The sequence below is a fragment of the Mytilus californianus genome, unplaced genomic scaffold, assembly GCF_021869535.1.
Source record: "Mytilus californianus isolate M0D057914Y unplaced genomic scaffold, xbMytCali1.0.p SCAF_2, whole genome shotgun sequence".
NCBI classification, from domain to species: domain Eukaryota; kingdom Metazoa; phylum Mollusca; class Bivalvia; order Mytilida; family Mytilidae; genus Mytilus; species Mytilus californianus.
The window spans coordinates 28,287,010-28,310,587 of record NW_026262668.1 but is presented as its reverse complement, the minus strand read 5'-3'; the positions used below and the strand labels follow the sequence as shown (position 1 = coordinate 28,310,587).

General features: G+C 32.5%; 2 protein-coding genes across 5 annotated transcripts in view; both read left to right on the top strand.

The window, feature by feature from the left end:
• The window catches only part of LOC127729623 (uncharacterized), a 113,615-nt gene that overhangs the window by 33,719 nt on the left and 56,318 nt on the right, over positions 1-23,578 (top strand). Inside the window, exon 1 of one of the 3 annotated variants that reach the window (XM_052237473.1) lies at positions 9,716-9,867. The exons of the other annotated variants lie outside the window; for them this stretch is intronic. The gene's annotated coding sequence lies outside the window, so the exon portion shown is untranslated. Of the gene's footprint in view, positions 1-9,715; positions 9,868-23,578 lie in introns of those variants that run through there. 3 annotated transcript variants of the gene reach the window in all.
• LOC127729624 (uncharacterized) overlaps positions 1-23,578 on the top strand; it is a 102,515-nt gene that overhangs the window by 28,571 nt on the left and 50,366 nt on the right. The gene's annotated exons all lie outside the window — the stretch shown is intronic.

Below are 23,578 nucleotides of genomic sequence, written 5' to 3'. Positions count from 1 at the left end.
TTTAATGTCGTACCGACCTTTGCAAATACTAAATTTTCCCGAAAACCCTTTAAAATTTCCAATATTTAATTGCATTTTATCAAGATCTTGATTATATCCAATAATCATGATTTGGACAACAAAGTTAAGCGTTATATCTATGCACAGATAGCAATCTTTTTATTTCTTCAGTTATGGTTTGAATTTTATAACAGTGATAGAATAGATGCTCTTGGGATTAAAAAAAATTGCTACATAAGTTACATAGGCCATTGGACTTTCGCATTGGTACAATTTGAATTCATTATGTATATAATATTCCAAACATCTTATGTAGTGATTTCCATTGGAATTGGGAACTATTGTTTGATACAGGCAGCTTGAGAATCTTTTTCCAAACTGATTGCCAGTCTAAATTCGTATTAATTAAATGTTCTATTCCAATCAATTTTACATTTTGCACTAGTACATTTATTTAGTATTGTTTGTAATGATTTTAATTGAACTTTTCTGGGGGAATAAATTTTCTTTCCATATCATATATTTTGTTATTCTGTATTTTTATGTGCTTCAAATTTGTTGGATTACTAATGGCGCTTCTTAGTTCGTTAATCCAATCAGTGGGGATTGATTTCTTTATTAGATTGTATTTGCATATCCAATTACATTTATCTATTAGTTTATCAAATATTATTTTATTACTTTATGTTTCCGTTTCGATATTCCAAACATCTTTAATTTTGGCGATATGACTCTTGGTAAAGGAAGGGAAGAGCAAAGGTTTCCCTTTGCATTTTAAAGTGTTGTTCCCACAGATATTCTCTTCAAGAATGCTATTTTTTGAACGTTTTGTCATTTTAGCCTTTTGGTAAAAATTTGACATATACTTATTATAATATTAATTCTATTTAGATCTTTACATGTACACATAAAGTATTCAATACCAAATTTTGTGTCAAAGTGTTTTAGCCAGTATTTGGCAATTGCAATCCAACTTTGTGTTGAACTTTCAAAAATTCAAAAATTCTATGAATTAATTTTGTATGTTTGCTTTTTATGAAACTTTCCAGACTGATCATTTTGACCCCCCTTTTTTCAGCTGTCATGTAGACAACATAATTTTCTGTCGACAAGGCTGACTTTGGAACCCCAAACAAAATCCGAGAATGTGAGTTTATTTCCTTTTCACACTCATTAGGTATACACCTCATCTCAACCTCCTATCCCAAAATAGGTATTTTGCGCCTGTCCCAAGTCAGGAGCATCTGGCCTTTGTTAGTCTTGTATGTTTTTTAATTTTAGTTCATTTATATGTTTTGGAGTTTAGTGTGACGTCCATTTTCATTGAACTAGTACACTTTTGTTAAGGGGCCAGCTGAAGCCCGCCTCCGGGTGCGGGATTTTTTCTCTGTGTTGAAGACCCATTGATGGCCTTCAGCTATTTTCTGCTCTTTGGTCGGGTTGTTGTCTTTTTGACACATTCCCCATTTCCATTCTCAATTTTATTACTTGTTTTTTAATAGTCAATACTTCACCTCTGTAAGTTAAATGCCTTGTTTTCCAAACGTCAATACTATTAGTTATCTTGGTGTTAATTAGATTTTCTTCTTCAACCTGCATTTTCATTTTCATAGGTTGACAGATATGTGTAAATAGGGGTGTACAGAATTTTACACCGGTGTGGAAAATTCATACGCCCTGAGGCGCAGCCAAAGGGTTTATGCAATTTCATTACCGGTGTAAAATTCGATACACCCCTAATTAAACCAAGATAACGAATATATTTCGTATGAAGCGTTCCTCTACTCATTTTAATACCAGGATGTAAAATTAAAAAATGCTTATGAAGAACTTCCATTACATTATTTTTTCAACACAATGTGCGCATTGTAAAATATTACCTTTTTTTAATTTTTCTTTATTTTCTGGAAATTTGGAAATGTTTTATGTTTATAATATTTTGGAACTTTTTTTTTTATATTGGCCCCCATTTCTTATTTTTTTTTCTTTTTTTTCTTTTAAATTTTTTTTTTATCAATTTTGGCCTTTTTTTTTTATTTTTATTTTTGGCCAAATTATAATTTCTTTTTTAAATTTTGGCCAAATTTTATCACCGGGTGGACAAGGGTGGGGACGTTATTTCATCCGGGTAATTCACCAATCAGATTGCAGGATTATTGCTGCATAAGAGATCAAGTGTTTTTATCTTTATTAATGTTATAACCAAGGTGCACCCCTAAAGCTTTTATGTTATCTTTGATCAAGGATATTTTTTTGAGTCTTGGTTTTTTGCCCTTTAGCCTCCCAATAACAAACCTTTTGTTTTATCGAAGTTAATTTTGGAACCGGAGGCTAATATTTCAAAGGCTTTTTCAGCCAATTGTTCGGATTTGTTCATAAGTTGTGTTTCGTTTGCAAACATTATGTGACGTCCATTTTCTCTGAACTAGTACACATTGTTGTTTAGGGGCCAGCAGAAGCCCGCCTCTCGGTGCGGGATTTTCTCGCTGTATTGAAGACCCATTGGTGGCCATGGGACTATTTTCTGCTCTTTGGTCGGGTTGTCTCCTTGACGCATTCCCCGTTTCCATTTTCAATTTTATTGAAAATTTAGTTTCAATATGGCTGTTTTCAGTTGGAATTTTGATTCCCTTCATTTCTACATTTGATCGAATGGCACATGCCATTGGTTCCGCTTGTATTGTGCCTGAATGAAAAGGGGGCTATAGGACATCCTTGTCTTATAGAACTGCTTATTGAAAAGGATTCAGACACAAACCGATTCGTTTTAATACAAGTGTTGGCATTTTTGAATAGCATTTTTGTTCAGCTACAAAAACTATTACCAGAACTGAAGCCATCCATAATCTTTATCAGCCATCGCCATTCGACTCTATCAAAAGCTTTCTGCTAGTCTAGAAATATAATTAATCTTTCTTTATCCTCATGTTCTATATATTCAATAGTATTCTGTTAAAGTCTATTTCCATCACTTATATTTCTCCCCTTTACAAACTCTTTTTGATCCGGGTGAATTATTTTATTTAACAACGGTTGTAGACACTCTGCCAATATCTTTAATTCGTATTCATCAAGCTTAAAGTCCCTCAGTTTTTTTTTTATCAATTTTGGTTCCCCTCCCTTGTTTTTAACATTCCATGGTATTGCGATTTACTGAGTTCGTTTTCGTCAAATACTTCCTTAACTACTTGGAATCCGTTTTGATAAGGTCCCAGTATATTTGATAAAATTCCGATAAAATCCCATCCCTTCCCGGCAAAAACGCAAAATCAAATTTGTATTCAACAGTGTCCTTTATTCTATAGTATAGTGTATATATGACCCTTCAGATTTTTTTTGTATCTACATATCATAAGAATGATAAATTTTGGTTCCAATTTGCTTAGTAATTTAAGAGAATCAGACTTTTGCACAAGTTTACAGACGAAGAAGGCGGATGGCAAGAGATGAGAAAATACTAATTTGCCCTTTAAATCGTCGTTTAAAGTCATTTTAAGTATTTTTGTGATTTTCTATTTAAAATAGTTTTCAAGTAAAATAACTTAAAAATTTGCTAAGAGCTGACATTTAATTTCTGTTTTGAAAATTTTAAGATAAATCAACACCTAATAACCAGAATATACCAGTAAGATAAGCCAATAACTATATTTTAATTTCAGTGTTCTATTTTTACGTGTAGCAGCCATAATTTTTATCAGGTGGCAACAGAATATGGGCTTTTTACACAGTATATGCTATGCATTATATATACTGTTAAGTTTAATAACATTTGATTATTAGTATGCAGTTTCAAAGGGAAACATTTTAGACGGACAATGAACAAAACGATAACAATGACGAACGCCCAGTGTTTGTATAACCTCATAAATTAAGAGCCAGGTAAATTTAAAGGAAAGATCTTTGAATCATGATCATAAAAACTGGTTTTACATTTTGTCCTCAGCATTACAAAAATTGTTCGTTGTTAGGCATTTTCCACGATATAAGAATGGCTAATAAAGACTACTGTGACGATATTGATCACTTACCCTTTTGTTGTAAACCTATATATATATATAAATATATATATATATATATGCCTAAGAAAACAGCCTTAGTACTTATTTCGAATGATCTAAAGTTTCATGAACACTTAATACACACAAAAAATATCTATGATGTTTTAAGTCAGAACAGGAGACAACGTGGCTGTCAGATGATTAACTGAAATACACATGAGTAAAATCATGTCAGTAACTTATTTCTGTTCGTAAAAGGAATTTGACATTCTAATTGAAAGAAGGAATTACATTTAGTTTCAAAATTTCGGGATTTTGTCACAAGGGGTAAAAAAATTGATAATTTCTAGGCATTTTCCAACTATATCAGAATGGCTACTTAAGTCTTTGGTAACGATATTGACCCCTCACCATTCAATAAGGATCTATATAACAGTACATATTAGTCTGAACCTAAATATATATTGTTGCTAGGTGCTTTCATATCAAGTATTGACCTCTAGCATTTAACCTTGTTACCAAAAGCAATAATTGTTCTGAACATTTTTTCTATTCAAGGTATGGGTATATTTGTAAACATTTCTGACAAAATCTAATAAAAAAAGATTCAAAGTCAAAGGTCATTGAATGCGCAACATTTTTCAATAGATTTTCATCCTTTATCTGTCATAGTTTATGAGATATTTTAATAACAATGTCAAAATTATTTTACAAAATAACAAATATTTCATTTTTAGGTCACCTGGCCCAAAGGGCCAAGTGAGCTTTTCTCATCACTTGGCGTCCGTCGTCGTCGTCGTCCGTCGTCGTTAACTTTTACAAAAATCTTCTCCTCTGAAACTACTGGGCCAAATTTGACCAAACTTGGCCACAATCATCATTGGGGTATCTAGTTTAAAAAATGTGTCCGGTGACCCGGCCAACCAACCAAAATGGCCGCCATGGCTAAAAATAGAACATAGGGGTAAAATGTAGATTTTGGCTTATATCTCTGAAACCAAAGCATTTAGAGCAAATCTGATGGGGATAAAATTGTTCATTAGGTCAAGATCTATCTGCCCTGAAATTTTCAGACCAATCAGGCAACCCGTTGTTGGGTTGCTGCCCCTGAATTGGTAATTTTAAGGAAATTTTGCCGTTTTTGGTTATTATCTTGAATATTATTATAGATAGAGATAAACTGTAAACAGCAATAATGTTCAGCAAAGTAAGATCTACAAATGAGTCAACTTGACCAAAATGGTCAGTTGACCCCTTAAGGAGTTATTGCCCTTTATAGTCAATGTTTAACCATTTTTCGTAAATTTTTGTAATCTTTTACAAAAATCTTCTCCTCTGAAACTACTAAGACAAATTTAACCAAACTTGTCCACAATCATCATTAGGGTATCTAGTTTAAAAAATGTGTCTGATGACCCCGCCCGCGAACCAAGATGGCCGACATGGCTAAAAAATAGTACATAGGGTAAAATGCAGTTTTTGGCTCATATCTCTAAAACCAAAGCATTTAGAGCAAATCTGATGAGTATATAATTGTTCATTAGGTCAAGATCTATCTGCCCTGAAATTTTCAGACCAATCAGGCAACCCGTTGTTGGGTTGCTGCCCCTGTATTGGTAATTTTAAGGAAATTTTGCCGTTTTTGGTTATTATCTTGAATATAATTATAGTTAGATAAACTGTAAACAGCAATAATGTTCAGCAACGTAAGATCTACAAATAAGTCAACATGACCAAAATGGTCAGTTGACCCCTTGAGGAGTTATTGCCCTTTATAGTCAATTTTTAACCATTTTTCGTAAATTTTTGTAATTTTTTACAAAAATCTTCTCCTCTGAAACTACTAAGACAAATTTAACCAAACTTGTCCACAATCATCATTAGGGTATCTAGTTTAAAAAATGTGTCCGATGACCCCGCCCGCGAACCAAGATGGCCGACATGGCTAAAAAATAGTACATAGGGTAAAATGCAGTTTTTGGCTCATATCTCTGAAACCAAAGCATTTAGAGCAAATCTGATGAAAATAAAATTGTTCATTAGGTCAAGATCTATCTGCCCTGAGATTTTCAGACCAATCAGGTAACACGTTGTTGGGTTGCTGCCCCTGAATTGATAATTTAAGAAAATTTTGCAGCTTTAGGTTATTATCTTGAATATTATTATAGATAGAGATAAACTGTAAACAGCAAAGTTAGATCTACAAATAAGGCAACATGACCAAAATTGTCAATTGACCCCTTAAAGAGTTATTGCCCTTTATAGTCAATTTTTTTACAATTTTCATAAATTTGGTAAATTTTTGTAAATTTTTACAAAGTATTTTCCACTGTAACTACCGGGCCAAGTTCATTATAGATAGAGATAAAAGTAAGGAGCAAGAATGTTCAGTAAAGTAAAATCTACAAACACATCACCATCACCAAAACACAATTTTGTCATGAATCCATCTGTGTCCTTTGTTTAATATGCACATAGACCAAGGTGAGCGACACAGGCTCTTTAGAGCCTCTAGTTATGTTCCCTTAGCAACCACCCTAGCAACCTGAATCCCAAACCTTTAGTAATAAATCATAAATAGGCAACAATGTTAGTTTACATTAAATATTGTATGCAAAAGTGTGTAATAAGTTCATGCAAAATGCCTATAATTTGCCTTCATTACTACAATTAAAACTCCCCTATTTTAATCAGTGTTGCCACCTTCTCCCCTTTCATAAGAATTATTTTCATCTTTTGTCTAACTGAGTATTATTATATTTTAATGAACAAATGATACAATATTCATCAAAATTGAAATGTGTCCATGATAACTGACTGAAAATGATAATTTTTCTACCTCAAAAAAATGTAATTTTGAGCCAAAATCTAAGGGGACCCGTAACCAAGGCAACGGAGACATAAACAATTTGTTTGTCAATATCTTTCTTATATGTTTGCTGATAGCTACCAACAAAAAAAATTCAAAAAAATCTTAAGACTATGCGTGCCGCAACTTGGTTGGTGGTTACAGAGAACTGTTTTTAAAAACATGATCGCATGTCATGGAAAATACATCCAAAGAGCACTGACGAGTTTTTTCTTCTTATGATATATTAATACATAACAATTAATATACATACGGACATTGATAAATTGATTTGGGTTTTACTATAAATAAGACAATGTAGATTTTATCAACACTAGGATGAAATTTGAAAAAAGGCAGGACAGGAGTTTTGAGTAAAAAAAAAGGCAGGATGAGCAACTTGGCAAAAAAAAAGAAGGCAGGATGACAATTTATGTAAAAAAAGTCAGGATAAACTAATAAAAAAATGCAGGACCGAATAGAGTGGAAAATAAAAAGGCAGAACAGAGATTACAATAAAAAAAATGCAGGACCAAATTTTTCATCCTAGCCCCCCCCCCCCCCCCCCCCCCCATAAAAAAACAAATGGTAGCTCCCTTGGTAGCATTGCGAATACAAAGGAATATTTGACGTTGTCGACTGGAACATGTAGTGTATAAAGCTGTGAAAACTGAGTTAGTGATAAGTAAAAGATGCCATCACCATAATTGATATATGCTGTAATAATTATATTGTAATTAGGTGAATGAGGTTGTCAGTTTATATCAGGAATATTTCCTATGCTAATGTTTAAGGTCAAATGGAATTTCGGCATTATTTAGTTCCAAAGTTTATACGTATTATACGAATTGGAAGTTTAGAAAAGAAAGAAAACACATTGAAAATATCCCATTGCATACGAAGTATAATTTCCGTTTTATGACAATTGGCCAATTTTAGAGTTCTAGTATATCTTTCAAATATTAAATGTCATAAAAGTTAACAATAAATATTATTAAAGTTATAGAATATGAGACTTATTCTATGAAACTCTCACTGTTCATGTCAATTGTGATTCATATATATCAATGTAAAAAACGTATCGAGGATACAAGGCTTATAATTTTTTTCGCAAGGCGCTCGTTTCGTCCACAAAAGACTCACCAGTGACTCTCTAATATTAAAAAGTTAAAAGGCAAAATCCGTACTTAGTTGAAGAGCATTAAGGACCCAAACATTCCCAAAAGGTTTTGTCAAATACAGTTAAAATCACCTCTCTCATAAGTTGGATAAACTGTCATTTGATTTTTAAAAAATTGGAGAAATCTGAATAAATCTTAGCTTGCTTTCTCGTTATCGTTTATTCTTAAATCCATTGCGAAATTCTTGATACACTGCTCATCTAATACTGTTTGTCAATATGTAATTTCTTTCTCAGTTATACGCTTTCTAAGCAATTAGATCAAGCCCAAAAATTTTGTTGGACACCTTAACGTTTCTTATAGGATAAAAGTTATAATACACAGAACCTAAAATCGTGTTTGCAAATAATCCTACCAAATAACAATTTGATACAAAGTTTTAAAATGAACTTTAAATGTAACATTTAAAATGAAATCCGTTTCACTTGTATAATAGAAGGTAAGGAATAACCACATCTTCTGTCATTTGCATAAAATTACTTAAATCCTGATCAGAGGTCTCCTCGAGTGCATTCTAGTAATCTTATGTGTCAAATCTATTTAGTAAATGTCACGTTTATAGCTTGTATAATATTAAGTTATGTTGAATTCCGAAAGGCTTATATCATGATTTATTTTAAAGATCGAATGAAGCAAATAGGAAAGGCCAATTGCACGTGATTTTTCTTCAATCAAGTGGTTAAAATCTTAAAGTTTTCAAATCCTACTGGAATTTGAATTTAAAATAGTCTATATGATATTTATAAATAATTAATATCATATAATTAAAACATGTTTTTCAACTACCGTACATATTTTCATAAAATCAAAATGTTATTCAACGCTAAATGCTGCTGATTTAGGCGTTTTGATACAAAATCTGTCAAAATGGCGATTTTGAACTATTAAGTTGTTTAAATTTTGGTTATCTTGTCTGAAATGTGTCATAATATTTTCCATAATAGATATAAGAAGATGTGGTATGAGTGCCAATGAGACAACTCTCCATCCAAGTCAAAATTTATAAAAGTAAACTATTATAGGTCACAGTACGGTCTTCAACACGGAGCCTTGGCTCACACCGAACAGTAAGCTATAAAGGGCCCCAAAAAATTACTAGTGTAACATTTAAAGATTTTTTTAAAGGGCCTTGATGTAAAATAAATGCAAGATTAAAATAAATGCAAGGTTAAAATAAATGCAAGGTTAATTGGCCCTTCCTTTGTGTATGCTATATCTAAATCAAAGAGAATGTATACTGATCTCAAAGATGTCTTTTTTAGTTATTTGTGTCGTTGGGTTGCTGTCACATTGGTGTAAACCATAACATCTCCTTTACTGAGCTTTTATTTCTATCTCAATATCACGAATCTTGCATATATTAAATAGGCCTTCTCTGTATTTAACGACTATAAAGACTGCTTCATCTTCAGGGAAAATCATTTGCAAAACTGTTTCATTGTAAACTAGGATAATTGTAATCGATATAATTGATTTAGGTCAACTGAACAGTAACAAATAATTCAAAACATAATTAAAATAACCATAGCAAAATGTTTTGTTTCAAGTGCTAAGGTAAGGACTTTTGAAAATGCTTTTAGTGAAGTACAATAAGTATATGACATTTCCGGAATAAAGTTCTGTATCTTTAAGATTTGACAATATCATTAAAATTATGTTTAAGTAGTAAAATTATCAAAAAAGGAAAACCGAAGTCGAATACGGAAGGATGATAATGTGACGTAATGTAATTACATTTTAATGTATGAGCTAAAAATGGAGTAGTGTTATGCTTATACATTTTTGTTACGGTATTTTGTTTGCAGTTTTGAGGGAAATTTTCATATTCTACAATCGTCAGGTAATTTTGTTACATTCTTTTTTATTTCTATTAAATACACATGTACATCGTTGAACATAAATCTTTTAATTTTGTATAATTTATTCTTGCATTATGCCATTTCAATACTATAGAATAAAATAATAGATGACCTTCATTTTTTCCCCTAGATATTTGTTTAAGATTGATATTATTGTTTTAACTTAACAAGGAAGCGTTAACTTCCCATTGATTATTCACCCGATCCTGCAATGTTAGCCAGTAATAGTGGAAATCTATTAGTAAAATTAGTCCGCTAGTAGTACTAATAACAGTATACTTTTATACTGCACAGTACAAATGTTAGAAGTTGTAGAACTAACAACGTACACTATATACATATTACTCAGTACAAACACGGATCTTTTCCGAGATATTATGGCGTAGTATTACAGTTTCAGTGTTACCACTAATAAGGTTAACAACGTACTTGTTACCCGGATCAACGCCGGGAACAACTTCTGCGGTAAGCGACTGCTTATGAAGGTTTTTGAAACAACACAAATTGTAATTATGGAGTATTACAATGTTAGTCGTTATAAGCGACAGTTTTTATAGTTAAAACAATACTCTAAATAGTCCTATTCTTTTCTTTTTTTTGAACGAATGCTTGCTATTCTAAATAGACTGATTTTGCTTAGAATCATAAAAAGTTTATTTATTTTGTAAAAACGGCTTTATGTTTGTTGGCTTTAGATATATACCTCCACCTGAAGCTAGGCAATAGCTCTTTGGCCAATAAACATCAGACTGAAAAATGAACATGATGAAACTATATTCATTTTTTTCTTCATCTTTCAATTAGGTTTTATTGGAAAATAGTTGCTATGACGGATCAGTTAGATACCTCAGTTCTCACTCCAGCATGATGCAAAATGTATCAAAATAAGCATATATGACTTAAACATAACAGCTGCATGATGGATTGGATACGAAATTTATTAAAATAAGCATTATATGACATAAATCCATAGGCGGATCCACTGAGGGGGGCCCGGGCCCCCCCTTTCGTGGGAAAAATTTGGTTGATTATATAGGGAATCACTGAAGCATGACTGGACCGGCCCCCCCCCCCCCCCCCCTTAGGTCTGTCAGCGGGCCCCCACTTAGGAAAAGTTCTGGATCCGCCACTGCACTGATAAATCGACATAATTCGAAGCATACTTTTCATAACAAGTATTGACAATAATCTGTACATTGCATGTGCATAATCCATATATATTATTTTTGAGAATATTTTCATGTGCCATGGTATTGTTTACCATTTTGAGCGCTCTTGAATAAAGAATATGTTATAAGACAATTTCGCAGATCTTCGCAGTGTACTGATATTTTTTAAGATATAGTTTTTCGTTTACATGAATTAAGACGCATTTTATTGAAAAGGCAGTTACAAATATACATCCAATATAAACCAGGATTTATAAATGTTTTAACCTATTTATCGCCCCGTTTATCACTCGATTTATTTTTTAATATTCTAAATTATTTGTATTGGAATCTGGGCTAAACCTCGGTGCTACTTTTTGGTATGCACCCAGATCTACAACGTTCGTCACGAGTCACGTGTTTTGTGTAAGTTTCCAGCCGCCATTTTTGGAATTTTGAAGCGATCAAAGGTAAGTATTCTATGATATATTTGCCATGAAAGCATGAATCGGTAAAAATATATAGACAAGCACATAACAGGGGTCGATATTGACATGGTTTAGCATTACTGCTTCATGTTAAAACGACCTAACTTTTCAAACACTCTTAAAAATCGTGAGCGGATCCTGCATCGTGTGAAATTACTATCTTTTCCCTCGTAACAGAATGATAAACAACCGAGGGGGGGGGGGGGGGGGGGGGGGGGGGGGTCTACAATTCAAATCGGCAACCATAGAAAAAGTCAAATCGGCACCTGGTTAAATCGGCATCTAGTCAAACCCATTATATTTCATTATTTGATACAATATAAACACTAAAACATAAATAATTCTAAAAATGTATAAACAAGGATTTCTATACAATTTACAATTTACAAATCCTTGGTATAAATGATCTTTCTATCTTTAAATTATTGTTGGGGTTTGGCTTTATCTTTTTAATTTATATTACTCATTACATCTACATATAGCATGTATAGTTAAAATTCACCAAGCAGTTAGAATACATATCGTCTTGGTACCTGTTTTGACGCGGACCAGAAATGACGCACCGATTTAGTTAACGGTTTTATATTTCTAAACAAAAGCCGTGACGTCATCAACAATTTGCTGTTCATAAAATTATGTTGAAGGTATCTGACTACAACAAAGATGCCTAAAACTCTGCCCAGAAATGTTATAATGGCTTAAAATATTAAAGACAATGCAATTTCCGCCATTTTATTAAGGTCAAAAAAATTCTACCCTTCCCCGAAAGATTATCAGTCTTATCTCCACTTTGGTCAAGAAAAGTATGTAACCGTATGCTTCCCCATTTTGTTTTTTTCAAATCACCTGACTGTCATGTGACATGGTTTTATATTTAAGCGGGAATCACTGTAGAACAAATGATCGTCGCTTATATAATTTTCTATGGTTTTTCGATTTTTTTTCATTCAATGTATGAAGTATACATTGATTAATGTATTATTGTCAATGTTGTTTTATGAATGCAATTACTTTTTATTTTCAAATATATGGAATATGTATATCACTTTCATAAATTTTGAACAATTATATACCAAAATATAGGTTACATTTAAATTGATTAAAAATTTGGTGTTACAATCATCATGATCATTAAAGTGAATGAAAATATCAAAAGTTGTTAATAAAATTGAATCTGTTGAACAGTTTTAATTTTAAAGAATCTGGATTGAAGCAATTTTTCGATTATCAGTTACGTGCAAGTGGTTTTTACTGGTTTGTTTATAGTGCGTCATTACTGGTACCCATCATTAGTTGGCAGTCCGTTTGTAACGTTAGGAAACATGAATTTTATTGCTATTACTGTTTCAAATATCAACTGTTTAATGATTGAAATATAATAACAAGTTACTAATCTTTTATTCCATTCCGTTTTTCTAATTCTTTTAAATGGTAGAATAAATGCAGAGACAAAACAACCTTAGGTGCGTCATTACTGGTTCCTCGGGGATATTATAAGTTTTCTCAACAATCTGTGACTGACGTTTTGATTAGTTATCTTTTCAATTGATATTAATAACTTTTATCAATTACAGTTATTATTACATAATTAACATGTTTCTTGTTTTAAATCTAAACAGGTTGTTATTGATGTTTTTTTACTTTAAAAACTTAGTAAAAAACATGAAGCCATTACACAAGCTGTTGTTGTTTGATCATGAGAAAATTAGAAGCAGGAAAAGGGGAAATTATGAGTCCCTTTCATTACTATCACTAATCAACCTTGAATGTAAGATAACAATCAGGTAAGGTGGGTTTTTTTCAGGAAAGTTTAAACACCATTAAACAAACAAATGGATATAGTTTTCCAATAATGGAAAATTCTCCTTTGGTTAAAACATGCATAAAAATATCTAATACCGTGAATACAGATCAAGTTGAATGGAAAAAATACATACACAGAAACCCCCCAAAAATGAAAATAAGTCAATATTTGTAGACAACCCCTTGTTTTTTTTAATCTATTTGCTTCAAATACTGAAAATATTGAACATGGGTGGCGAAATGACTACATCGGGTGCCAATTTGACCAAGTGCCGATTTGATCTCAGGCTTAAGGAGACAAAATTCAGCTAAATACCAAAATACGTTTACACATAACCCAGAGATCATTATTTGCTTTCCAAAATAAATTACTGTACCAATCGGAATTTTAACCTGTGACCCTTTGCACAGAAAGTCTCTGCTCTACCAACTCAGCTAAATGAGTAATCCACAAGCACATGTTTAAGTATCAACAAGTAGAGACCTAATGACATACCGGCAATATCAACATCACTAACCCTGGCTGTGTAAGCGTAATTTCATTCCACCCTTTTTTATTCCGGGTGACTGTTTTTCACTAAGAATATTGGATGTAAATAGCGTGAAAGCGTTTATCTTGATATCATTGTTTTTGTTGAGCCTGCGACTATGAGCAGGATCTGCTTACCCTTCCGGAGCACCTGAGATCACCCCCAGTTTTTGGTGGGGTTCGTGTTGCTTAGTCTTTGGTTTTCTATGTTGTGTCATCTGTCATGTCGTCTGTACTATTATTTGTCTGTTTGTCTTTTTATTTTTGGCCATGGCGTTGTCAGTTTGTTTTCGATCTATGAGTTTGACTGTCCCTCTGGTACATGTATCTTTCGTCCCTCTTTTCTCACAGAAAGCTCGACATAGGGATAGTGATCCGGCAGCGGCGGTGTTAGCTAACTTCTGAAAAGCTTTATATTTTAGAAGGTGGAAGACCTGGATGCTTCATACTTTGCATAAAGATGCCTCATGTTACGAAGTTTCTCTCTGTCACATGTCCATTGTCCTTGACCTCATTTTCATTGTTCAGTGACTACTTGAAAAAAAAGTTAAGATTTTTTGTAATGTTAATTTATTTCTCTCTCATTTATATGAGTAATAGGATAACTATATATGGTAAGGTATGTGGGTAGCTTGCAAGGTCCTTATGCCCGTCAGACAGTTTTCACTTTACCTCGACCTCATTTCATGGATCAGTGAACAAGGTTAAGTTTTGGTGGTCAAGTCTATATCTCAGATACTATTAGCAATCGGTCTAGTATATTCGGTGTATGGAAGGACTGTAAGGTGTACATGTCCAACTGGTAGGTGTCATCTGACCATGACCTCATTTTCATAGTTCAGTGGTTATAGTTAAGATTTTGTGTTTTGGTCTATTTCTCTTATACTGCATTGTACTGTATGCAATACTATAGGTCTACTATATTTCAAATTGGTGTATGGAAATATTTTATGATGTACATGTCAGTCTTGTAGGTTTTATTTGACCTTTACCTCATTTTCACGGTTCATTGCTCAGTGTTAAGTTTTTGTGTTTTGGTCTGTTTTTTGTCTTGCTTGGCGGAGTCAAAAAGCGAGACATAGGTATGCTGTTTCCGGCGTCTGCGGCGTCAACAATGTATTAGTTTGTGATTAGGTCTAGTTTATGGTGAACCACTAGTGGTAAGTTAAAGATATTTGGTATGCAGTTGTATTAGTATTGGCACCACTCATTACCATGGAGATTATTTGGCCCCTATTGACTTTGAAATTTTTGCTTAGTTTTCATGTATTAGTTTGTGATTAGGTCAGTTAATGGAGAACCACGAGTGGTAAGTTATTGATAATTGGTATGCAGTTGTATAAGCATTGGCATATCTCATTTCCATAGAGATTATTTGGTCCCGCCCCCTCAGTCATGGTCTATTGACTTTGAAACTTTTGCTTAGTTTTCATGTATTAGTTTGTGATTAGGTCGGTTTATGGGGAACCACTAGTGGTAGGTCATTCAATGATATTTGGTATGCAGTTGTATTAACATTGGTACATCTCATTACAATGGAGATTATTTGACCCCGCCCCCTCAGTTATGGTTTATTGAATTTGAAATTTTGCTTAGTTTACATGTATTAGTTTGTGTTTAGGTTTGTTTAAAGGGAACTACTTATGATAAGTCAATAGTATTTGGTATGCAGTTGTATTAGCATTGGCCATGTAACCTTCAGTCATGATTCATTGACTTTGAATATTTGCAAAACTTACATGTAAAAGTGTTGCTATTCTAATTTCAACATTTGCATTATCGAAATAACCAAAAAGCGAGACATATCTCTGTGATAACAGTTTATCTTAAACAATAAGCAATAGGTCAAGTATATTTGTTGTATTGAAGAATTGTAAGCTGTACATGTCTGCCTGGCATGGTTCATCTTACCTTAACCTCATTTTCATGGTTCATTGGTCAGTGTTTAGTTTTCTTGGTTAAGTCTTTCTTAGAAACTATAAGCAATAGCTAGGTCAGCTATATTTTGTGTATTGAATGATCATGATGATTGTAAGGTGTACATGTATTTCTTGTTTGGTTTATATGACAGTGACCTCATTTTCTTGGATCATGTTAAGTTTATGTGATAGTTGTAGTAAATTAAAGCTTTATATTTAGGACTATCAACATAATATCAATGATTAGTAAAGAAGGCGAGACATTTCAGCATGTGCACTCTTATGTTTATATTAGACCAGTTTATTGTTTACATAAATTAATAGGTTAAAATTAGAATAGTTTTCAAGGAACCAGTTTCATTAAATAGATATTGACATTGAAGATATGATTTTATATCGAAGTCTACCAAAACGCAAATGCACAGAAAAACTTTGGCAATCCAGTATATATGAATAATACAATTAGTGACAACTTATAAGCATATATATGATTTAATTGATGGTTTTCATTAGAAAAATTATCAAAATTTAATTTGTAAATAAATCATTATATTGTACGTGTTACATATATCATGTGTTCAAAGTGAGTGCTAAAATAGTTCATCACTGTATATGAATCTTAAAGACAATGCACTAGTGTAATAACTCCAAGTTTCATTCCAGGTACAAAATCACTAGTGTATAAATAAATAATTCCTGGTTCAAAAGTTTACTTTGTCCATTTTTTACATAAATCAGCTATATATGCAAGTTAAATAGTTAATTCAAATACCCCCCAAAAATACCAAGCCCCATTTTTTATACATTTCCCCTTCAAAAAACTCTCTATAGAATCTTATCAAGAGTGGTGGATATTTTACACTGGACCCGGATAAAAAACCCTAGTGAATTTTTGTTGCTGGATAATAAACACTAGGGATTTTCATCCTACAGATAAAGTACACTGGCGGAATCAAACCACTGTTACAACTGTAGGTTTTACTTTTAACCACCCCTTGGTTTTTTTTGTGTGTTGCTTGAGTGTTTTGTGTGTGGTTATAAATACAATTTGAAAATATGGGGAAAAAATTCAAAAAGTTGCCATATAATAATAATAGTAGTATAGGTAATATAATAATTACATATTGTGTGAAAAGATTGATTGCTAATGGTTTGTTTATATTTTCTTTGTTGAAGCTCAGTGCATAGACTGCAATTTTTGGCAATTCTCAACAAGGAAAGAAAACTTGAAACGTCCAGCAACCAAGATACAGATATTAGCAGTTATTGAATATGTAAAACTTTTATTTTAGCGTATTCAACATCACCTGATTTTGTACTTGTATTAATGTTTTCTGGCTTTCTAATGAACATTGAAAATTTATACTACTCTTATTGGAGACTCAGTTGCATATTCCTTATGTCGTAACTACAATACCCTTCCCTTTTCACGAATGTGACTTACCGAATTAGACTATTTACCGGATTTGTAATAACATAAGCAACACGACGGGTGCCACATGTGGAGCAGGATCTGCTTACCCTTCCGGAGCACCTGAGATCACCCCCAGTTTTTGGTGGAGTTTGTGTTGCTTAGTCTTTAGTTTTCTATGTTGTGTCATCTGTACTATTATTTGTCTGTTTGTCTTTTTATTTTTGGCCATGGCGTTGCCAGTTTGTTTTCGATCTATGAGTTTGACTGTCACTCTGGTATCTTTCGTCCCTCTTTTGCAGCATACATTAAATTTAAATTCAAAAGAACACACATTCTAAAATTGAGAATCATTTGAGAATTGAAATAGGGAATGTGTCAAAGAGACAACAACCCCACCAAAGAGCAGAAATAATCCAAAGGCTACAAATAGGTCTTCATCTCTAGCCAATGTAGAATAAACAAACACACACCACTACGCACAAGTCCTAGTCACATGTCAGAATAGGTACATTGTCAATGAAGAAACATAAATTTACAAAGTTCTACTATCAGTTACTGACAATTTTTTGCCAGTTCCAGTGAGTGAGACTTGGAACTAAAATGATTGACAGATTATGTCTTCAATCATCATATGAAAATCAAGCACAATCCCTCGTGTTTAGGGTGTAGTATCATACCATCGTTAAATATATGAGAAGAACATAAAATTGAGAATGGAAATGGGGAATATGTCAAAGAGACAACAGCCGAAGGCCACCAATGGGTCTTCAATGCAGCGAGAAAATCCTGTATCTTGCCAATAACTAGTTTTAGAATGAATGTGTTTACATCTGATTTAACGACCCTATGAATGAATCAATATTAATTCCAAAATATGCCATCTTTAATTACCCAAAAACAGTATCGTTACTATAAATCCCTTCTTAATAACTCAGATTAAACTTTTATAAACTGCATGAGGTTTACTGAGGTGACTGACAACATATTGTTGTGCTAACATATTGTTGTGCTTTGTATAGAATATTACCATAAAATATTTGATGTGAAATTTAATTGCACATCAAAGTGAAATACCTGACGTATAAGATGTCTACATGTTGATCTTTATTTACATGTATGAATGATGTCCTTGTACCGATTATAATATTTTGTAAATGTTTTGACTAGTTTGTGATATCAAAAACTTTGATGTAATAATTTTCAGTAAACCAAAGATATCTTCCATTAAAATCAAATATGTTGTTTATAATACATACACGAGCGAATCGAACAAGTTCAGATATGTATAAACGTTACTCCATAAGATGGAGCCAATTGAATGTCAATAAATGTTTCATATAATTAGTTCTTGAATAAATTCCAGTAGTATTGCTTTTTTCCAAGATAATATTGTAATGATGTCATTTTTTTTTGTGGGGAAAAAATCCCTCTAAACTATTCTAAGTTAGCTAATTATTCACATACATGAATAAATCCTTATTTTCAGGTACAGATGCCCTTAAAGTTTTTGATGAAGTAAAGCGCAAGATACTATCCCATCCAGCAGTGATACGGTATGACCAATTCCCGGACAATATGACAAAGAATAACAATTGGACACCAACAGTTCACATATGAAAAGATGTTTTTAGGGTAAACCACATTGCACAGAAATTATTCAAATAATTTGAAATAAAAATAAGCAAATCTTTAAAGAAAATATTGTCGGTCTTCAAATGACACAGAAATTAACAACTATAGGTCAGCGTACCCCTTCAACAAAGAGCAAAACCAACACCACATACATGACATAGTCACCTATAAAAAGCCCCAAAATAAAAAATGTAAAACAATTCAAACGAGAAAACTAATGGCCTAATTTATGTAAAAAATAATATGTATTACTCAGCAACAAACAACAACTACTGAATTACACGTTCCTGACATGGGACAGGCACATACAAATGTGCAGGGTTAAACTAGTTTGAAGACGCCAACCCTTCTCCTAACCAGGAACAGTGGTGTAACAGTACATCATAACAACAAACTATAAAAATCAGTTGAAAAAGGCTTAACTCATCTCATGGATATACGAATAGAAATTAATACATGTAACAAAAACACAAATTGGACATGGATGAGTACTTGTACATCCCAACAACAACAACTAGAAAACTAACGGCCTAAAGTAATTAATGAACGAAAAACAAATATGTCAGAGTTTTGTGCCGACCACCTTTCCATTTTAGGAGGTGGTCGGCTTTTTTTTCAAATTCTGGATTTTTTTCAGTTCAGCACCGTAAAAATTTAAGTTCTAATCGCGCCTCGCTGATTTGTTTTCATAGACAATAATGGCCGATCGTCAAATTAAATGGGAATACAATACTAATCCTTCTTTTTGTTACCCCCACCAACAGTAAAAAAACCTGGTTGGAAATGTTTTAAAAAAAAAACAACACCCGGTTGCAAGTGGTTTTTTTAAAACACCCACCTTACCTTAGTGAAAAAAGGAGAACACTGTATGTTACACAGCAACAAGTGACAATTAATTAACCACTGTCAATAACAGGATCCTGACTTGGACAGGCTTAACAGGACAGGAATCTGATGTTCAGTAGTTGTCGTTTGTTGATGTGGTTCATAAGTGTTTCTCGTTTTCTCGTTTTTTATATAGATGGTTTTACACTAGTAATTTTTTGGGGCCCTTTATAGCTTACTGTTCGGTGTGAGCCAAGGCTCCGTGTTGAAGACCGTACTGTGACCTATAATGGTTTACTTTTATAAATTTTTACTTGGTTGGAGAGTTGTCTCATTGGCACTCATACCACATCTTCTTATATCTATTAACATACACTAAGTATAGATCTGAGAGTACTCGCAGTTACTGACAGCTAGTTCATGTAGTTCAAAGCCAATAAGAACTAATAAAAAAAGTCATGCATCTAAGACTAATTAAATTATCAATTAATACACATGCAACATCCAATGGATTTAGTGAAAAGGCATCATAAACAGTCCGAGAAAAACATGACCTTGTGCAATGCCAAGATACAGGTATTGACAGATTGTAGACCCATGAATGTGCATAATGTATATAACTATGATATTTAGTTTGATTTTAATTTACTGATAGCATAATCAATATTAATACCAATAAAAGCAATATTCAAAGATCTAATTACATTGTTGACTTTGGTAACCTTTTCGAATAAGTTTATTTAAAGGATCTATAAGTTTACCTGGATCGTTTCTAAGTTTCTTGGCTAGGAAAACAATTTAACATATGATCAACATATACATTTGTACTCATATTTGTTCTTTTTTTCTTTTGAGGCAGACTTCATGTATGTACAGGAGCTTCTAAGGAGGAATTGAAAAGAAGATTGCATTCGATCGATCTCCTTAACTTGCTATAAAGATGATTTCCTTTTATTGAATAATTCAAAGTATGGTGACTTTGTTGAACGCATGTATCCCATTGAACTTGAAATAAAGGATACAACAGATACAGGTAAATCTGCCTCATATCTTAACTGACATCTAGAAATAGACAATGAGGGTCGGTAAAGAACAAAACTTTTAAGACTAAAGAGATGATTTCATCTTACTAATGATGAACTTTATATTTCTGCAGTTACCATGATCCCAATATGGTGGAGGTAGAAATAAGTAAAATCGATTTCTGCTAATTTTCCGTTTAAATGTGTTTTTTTCATGAACTACTCAGCCGCCAGGTTGATCTGTAACATTTGTTGTGTATGTGTGTTATAAATATCATGTATGGCCTCGTTACCGAAATAATATCCATCAAATATTTTAGGAGGATAATCGTAACTTAAATAAAAAGATAATGGCAACTTGTGGACAAATCACTTGAAAGATAATTGTAACTGCAGAATATTTCAATGATAATAGCTGCTGATTTTGATTGAAAAAAAAGAAAGATCACTGGTGTTAAACTGATCATGGTAACTGCAGTTACCACTATCCCAATATGGCTGATGTAGAAATAAGTAAAGTCGATTTCTATGTAAACGTGTTGTTTTCGAGAATTAGTCTGCTGCTAGCTAGGTTGATCTGTTGATGGGGACAGCGACTATATCTAAATGATGCTTGAAAGTTTGATAGTTTTACCAGAAATAGTGAATACATAGTTATCTCAAACTAATTTACATTTTGCTTTGTAGATATATATTCTATATATTTCACAAAAGTTTAAATTAAGGGTAAATATTGATTGGTATTTAGTATACTTAAAGAGTTAAAACATGTACATGTATTCATTAATTTAAATGATTTTAAAGTTTTATTAGATAAAAAAAATCAATCAATCAATAACCGTTTTAGCGTGCCCTTAAGCTTAGTACTGGCAACTAGTGGCTTGTGATACTTGCAGTTCACTTACAGATATATCAACCTAGTAGTAGTTATAAGATTTTAAATAGTACCAATGATCTGGCGCTGCAGTCAAAACCTAATATGCTACAAATGCCAATTGCCATATTGATCAAACTATCGTCTGTTTTTCTGGACAACTTGATATATCCTCTCTCTGAAACACAATTTGTTTTGACCTGCATCTCATTTAAGAATATAACTATGATTTCCCATTTTGTGTTATGGCTTGATGGACAGACCGTATATAAAAAAGCTGTGATTAAAATAACTTGTCAATATTTTATGCTCAACCTATATATACCCATCACAATTTTCACAATTATAAATTAAAAAATAAACATCACAAAAAATATTCATTTAAATGTAACGTCCTATGCATACCAGTTATTTTTTTTTAAATGTGAACTGTAGAAGGTCATTATTTGTATTGATATGCCAGGAATAGATTGTCATTATTCACAGTTATACTGTGGAACATGCTTTTTCCCCAACCTGTCAAAATTATATTAAAAAATGTCTACTTCTTTCAGGTGAATCCTTGCTGGGTCATTGAAAAACCTACTGGAAGTTCTTCTGATACTGGAAATTGAAAACAAATGGTCAGTATAATTACATTACCAGCATTGTATAAAATTCCTGTGGTAAAGAGGATTGCTTCAGTAAATGTCAAGCATTAATACTTCATTTCCACTTCATATTGACATTGTTGATGTCGGTGAATAAGATGATTATATATGATGTTTTACAGTATTACAAAGGAAAATAATAGATTTGTAAATTACCCAAGTTTATTCTGTTTATTTATATCTTAATTTTCTCTTTCCTTTACAAATGTTGTTTTATCTTAATTAAGTGAGTGTTGAATGTAAAAAGATGGAGATGTGGTATGATTACCAATATGACAGCTATCCACAAATGATGTGGATATAAGGGACAATACATCAAGCCTTCAACAATGAGTATTAAAGATCTGAACATGACAAAATAAAAAGAATAACGACCAGATTTATGACAAAATAAAATGAAAAACAATTAATATGGAAACTTACCACTGAATTTCAGGCTCCTGGTTCCAGATTTTGGACAAGCACATACAGATTTTAATTTGGTTTAACTTGTGAGCACTAAACCAAGGAATATTAACAATGTGTAACAAAAAATCTCTCCTTTGGCTTACCTTCTATTTAGTTCTTGCATAGAGTTTTCCATTTATCAGGAAACTGACTTATTTAATTCAAGAAATCCACAATTATTTCTTTTTATTTTTCTCTCTATATTGCATTTTGTCCTTAATATATCAAAAGCTATAATAAGAGAACGATACCAAATGAACATTCAAAAGACCAACAGACAACCAATAGTGCACAAAACATATAACACTAAAGACTGAGCAACACGGACCCCACCAAAAACTGGGAGTGTTCTCAGGTGATCTGGAAGGGTAGGCAGATCCTGCTCCACATATGACAATTGTATAGATGTAGAGATAATTTAACTTGGTTTAACTTGTGAGCACTTAAATATCAAAAATGGTCTAGTTTCTGGTGTCAAAATTTATGAAACCTGAATCTGTATTAAATGTTTCTCTTTTGTTTGGGACAGAATTAAGTATTTGTTTATGTGCATCACTAAAATATGCGAGACAGGCACTACACCTGACAACCTCATGTTTTTTTATATGACTGCAAAAAAATTTTTTGGTTCGTATAATGCTATGATGCTGTCGTTGTCATCGTTGTCCGATGACACATTTAATTTCTGGACAATAAATTTAGTTAAAGTCAATTGATCTCTATGAAATTTTACAAGAAGGTTCAATACCACAAAAGGAAGAATGGGATTGATTTTTGGGGTTATGGTACCAACAGTTTAGGATTTAGGGGCCAAAAACAAGCATTTTTTTAGTTTCTGGACAATAACTTGTGTGTAAGTGTATGTGTAGGATTAAATAGTGTCCCCCATGAAATTATGTCCCATGGACAAAATTTCACGGATATGACCTGTGAAATTTTGT